Here is a 5,353-nt window from a genome sequence, read left to right as displayed (position 1 = left end):
ACCCGTTTTAAAAAAGTGGACACTTTGTTATAAAAAGTTATACATGTGGAATGTTTTAATTTCATTATTTTTTGATTAAACAATCCTGTTTTGGTCAAATCAAAAGTTGTTTGTGCTTACTATTCTCCATTTGCAGGCTGAGAAATAGATTTTCAAAGTTAGGGACCAGGGGGGCCCCCTTCCTAAAAAAGTTAGGGGCCCCCCAGCAATTTCAGAGGCCCACAAGCGCACGCGGCATCATAATAACAAGATACATTTAAATAACGAATAACGAGGTTTAAATAACGAATAACGAGGTTTAAAACAAAGTTCTTTTATTTGATATGAAGGAAGAGCATAAATACTGAATTTCTCAGTCCGCTATACAGTCTTCACTTTTGCCGCAAAATTAGACATTTCCGAGGAGACGCGAACGCAGCGGCCAATCAGATGCCCGCTTTCACGGACCCCGCTCGGCCAATGAGAAGCGAGAAGACTGCGAAGTTGGCATGTCTGTCAAAACGGCCGCCGGAGATTTGACAGCTTACGGGCCCCGGGCCCCCGTCTATTTTGCGGCCTGATTTAATCATCTAGAAAAGTTAATAAAGTTGTAATTATTGCCATTGGTTACAACCAAGTGTTACATATAGATCAGCTTTTTGTATAAAACCTGATCGATTAAACAGTTTTAAACTGAATTAAGTTGTTTGAAGCCACAATTCACAGTCTCACGATTGGGAATTCTAAATTACAATTACAAGCTAGAAAGTGCATGTTTAAAAATCTACAACAAAAAACTACACAAATCCATAGAACAATGAGTGACTTTCCACTGTCTGCAATTTATGAGTTCATGAGTTCCAGCAGCTTCCAGCATCACGTAATTACCACAAGATGAACAACACAAACACAAGAGCTACTGGATTCTTCTTCACAGATAAACAGAACCACACTGACAGAAGTGGCAGAAAACTCTCTGGACAGAGACATTTCACGTTGCCAGTTAGAAAAGTGAAATGTTTTCCTCCAAAGTCTGAACTCTGCTCCAAACCACATGATTTCACTGACACATCACGACTCAAAAGACCCGATCAGTCCCTGTTTGAAGCAGTTGGATCACGATTTGATCCAGATTCACTGCACATTCCCTAATTAAACAAATTAAGTTTATTTACAAGTCAAGTGCATTTCAGGAAAACACAATATAAAACACATTTTACACAAGTTGTATAAACGAGTTGTATTTTGATCGATTTATACTTGTTTGAGTTGGTCTTGTATTGTCCTGCATTTGGGGCTCCACTGCTCAGATAACTGTTTTCACCTACCCCCTATCCCACTTCTCGTTCTATCTCAGTTCATCTACAATCTGGTCTTCTACTGTTTAAACCTCCTTGTGTGGAATCATAGTCAGGTGAATAATACCTGCAGAATGTGTTGTAATCGTCTGGTCCTGGAACTCATGGTACGTTAACTTCACCTCAGACAAACAATGACTCTAGAACTCGTTAGGAAAACCGTTAGAACAGGTTTTTCCTGAACAAGTCGGTTGAGTCTGACTTATTCCTTCTCTCAAACTCTGGTCGTTCATACACACAAACACTCCCTCTCCATTTCTTGGGCTTGGGACGGTCACAGAAATGACACTAGTCTGACCCTCTGTGGCTGGATTAAACGTGTTCATGTGCCAGGTAGAATGCAAGAGGAGGAAAATGAGGGAAAGGCAGAGCAGAAGAAACCTGGAGACTGGACCATGTGGAGTAAAGGTTTCAGACAGTGTCTGATGTAAAGCGCTGCAGAAGATTCTGGAAACTGGGAAACGCCCACATGCAGTTTTCCTGGTTTAAAGTCACATGACTTCCTGTCCACAGTTTGAGTAAATGGCCAGTAGTCAGATCCGGGCGGTCAGGGCTTCTCGTTGGAGCTGATGAGTTGCTGCACTGTAGAGATAAAAACAAATAAAAACAAGAAGGATAATTAGGTTTTATGAACAATACTTTTGTTTGTTTACAATACAATATCTGCCAGTGCTGGTCCAGTGCAGAGTTAGACTGAAAACATGTCAGACTGTTTGGACTTGATTTAGTTTGGAAGTTTTACAGTGATAAATGTATGACTTATTGGAAACATAAACAGCAACAAAGAAGATATGTGACCACAAATTCTCTACAGGTTGGACCTGAACTGAAATGCAGTTAAGAGAAATATATTCAACTTTTTAGCAAATTTTGTGGTTTATAATTTGACTTCCTGGTTGTAATTGATGACATCACACTGGGAAAGTACATACCAAGACTAAACTAATGTACTGCCTTCTGTCATAATTTACAATGATGTTTAATTGATATGAATTTATTTTAAAATTAAATTATGCATAAACTCTGGATGGAATGAGTGTCCTTAGTTTTTTCTACAGATGTTTAAACTTTTTGATGGGTGTAAAACCAACCTTAAAAACCTTTACAACAAGTTTAAATACACCAAATAAAGTTTTTAGTCTGTTTTGTTCTGTTATAAATATGTTGTGTTCTTTTTTGTAGGACTCAGAATGAAACTGAAACGTTGCAGCAGGAAGCCAGCCCAAGTGGATAACCACGGCTGAATAATGTATTTGCATTGATCTATTGATGTACGTGACAGAGCGCTATCAAGGCAGTTCCTGTTTTGCACAGCTCTGAGCAGAGGCGGTTGAGACAATGTGGCTTTTCAAGAGCGTCCAGGGGGAGGGCAACTGAATTCACTGCTTTAGTCTCGATTTATAGGCACCAATTCGAGGAATGTTCTTATTCTTAGATATAAGAATTTGTTTTTTAATTGCTATGGCCACGGTTCCAATTTAGCAGAAGTGAGTGTGACTAAAATGTAAATGATCATGATCATAGTTAAATTTACACAGCACTTGAACTTGAAACTGAATAATAATTAAAGGTGCACTATGTAACCTTTCTGTTCCAGCTCCAGCCACCTTCCTGTCTACTTGGAGAGGTTATTGCTTTGCTTAGAATGTTGCAGAGTATAGCATTAAATGTGTCTATTTTATACCATTTATTTAATCACAGGTGTTATTACAGATAGTTACAGCAAGAGATTAGATTAGAGTCAAACAAACAAACAAACAAACAAACAAACAAACCACAATCAGAATATTTTAGAGCCAATGATTTATGTTCTAAATGCCCATTTGATTCAGCTCCTTATCACATTATTGGATTGGTTGGGGTGAATTGGAATAATGTAGATTTGAACATTATCGGCCTCTGAAATCCTCCTCGTGTTTTAGCTGGAGACAAAACAAATGGCTCACATTACTGAAATGACCCAGAATCCTGTGAGATCACTGACTCATGTGACTTCTCACAGATATACAACAGATGATACTGCAAAAACAGATGTAGTTATGAAGCTGAACAGTGCGATGCAGTTTTAGAATCCTAAAGTTACAGATGTGATGTCATTTACCAATGGATCCAATGGAATTCAAAACTCTTTCACAATTTGGACATTTTAGCAGATTTGATCCTGCAAAGGTTTAAATGCACGATAATTAGACGAGGCCTAAACCAGGATTAGATCAAGGCTGAACCAAATCTACATCAGGACTAAACTGAGCTCAAACCAGGACCAGACCAGGACCAGAGTGATGCACCCTAAGCTTTGGTGGGTGGGCTTGTGTTTTTGCTTTTGTCCTGATGTCGACTCATTTAGTCAAGTTCTAGTCCAAGTCCGAGGTGTTTCACAAGTGTCAAGTAAGTCTAAGTCTTTGGCCTCAAGTCCAAGTCCAAGTCCAAGTCTTTACATTTCAAGTCAAATGGCTCTTATTTTAACAATTTATTTGATTTTTGTAAATAGTTCTTCTTTTTAAAAAGTCCTGGTCACATCTAAGTGTTTGAAAAACACATTAATTTTTTTGAGAAGCATCAAATCAATTCAAGTCAGAAGGTTCAGAGTCCATTTTATCAAGTCTCAAGTCATCAAAAAATCTCAAAAGTCTTGACTCGAGTCTGAGCCACGACTTGCAAGTCCACACCTCTGATTAGTGTCATGAATGAGCCTGAATAAATGACAGAAATGTCACATCAGAAGCGTGAGCTGCAAAGAATCATTGGCCTTTAAAGTCTGCAGTTGAACCAACCTGATTTCTCGTGCAGTGTGTAATTTGAGCGTATTGGACTGAGTCTGTGAAAATAAAAAGGTGGTTAGTACATTAGTAGGTGAGTGTTAATAACAGAGGAAATATGTTATAAATGTTGTGTAAGTAAATGTTATTAATGCAGAAAAATTGGACAGAAACAGAACTGATTCCAGTTTGGTCACAAAAATTATATTCTAAGTCTTGTATTCATTTCTATAGTTTTGTGAATAGGAAGCACGACAACACTGAGTAAGAACTTCATGGAAATTAGTCAGATATTTAGTGCTGAGAGGAAATACCACCTACCATTTTAGGTTTACTAGTGATAAAACATACAGGGCTGAAAACATTAAGAGAAAAATTTATTTACTGATATGAATTAGATTATATTTATGTTGCATTCACTCAGCAAACAACAAGAAATAATTTGGCATAATTTTAACATTTTTGAAGCCTGTTTTATAACAACTGTTTGTCTGAGTCCCGACAACAAAGAGGCGTTATCCATCTGGTCCATTAGACCATTATCTTTCAGCTCTAGTTACACATTAAACACAGGAAGTCTCCAGGCACAGCTGCTCATGTTACAGGTGTATGAGGCCAATGTTCAGGTAGAGTGAGGACAAAAGCCAAATTCAAGAAGATTTATTTTGGTCTGAAAAAAGATTGATAGCAAAACATTCTTAAATGATATGTATTTTTTCCATAGGATTTCTTTGTTGTTCTCCTAATGCAAATGCAGACTCACTTCCTGTCATCTGACTCCCTTTCTGCCAGTCAGCAGAGTTCAGACTCAGCACAACATTTTAAATGTCTTCATCATCAATACAAGAACCATTCTTTTTAATTATGCCTTAGGAATTATGACTTTATACTTTCCATAAACTTGTCACGCTTTCTTACAAAACAATACATGAATGATCAAATTAAATGTTACATTTATATTTAGCAGTTTATTTTCTCTGATTTGCTGTTGTAAAAATACTATAATGGATGAAATAACATATTAGTTTATCATTAACAACTCTTGATGTGGAGGTTTTCCACAACACGTTGAAGTAGTTTAAACGTTTAAAGAAGAACTATTGTTCTTTTGTCTTCTATCTGATGTAGTTCTTATTTGCAACGCCCGGATTTTGAACATCCGTGTTGATAATCGCCGCGTTGATTTGCGTCGGCCTCTTTACGTTACCTCGCCTTTGGAGAGCTGCGGTTCACCGGCGCAAACAGAGGAGTTTCTTT

This window comes from Eucyclogobius newberryi, unplaced genomic scaffold, assembly GCF_026437365.1.
Source record: "Eucyclogobius newberryi isolate DKJ021-1_F unplaced genomic scaffold, fEucNew1.0.hap1 SCAF_4, whole genome shotgun sequence".
Taxonomy (NCBI): domain Eukaryota; kingdom Metazoa; phylum Chordata; class Actinopteri; order Gobiiformes; family Gobiidae; genus Eucyclogobius; species Eucyclogobius newberryi.
This window is presented reverse-complemented; position numbering follows the sequence as displayed.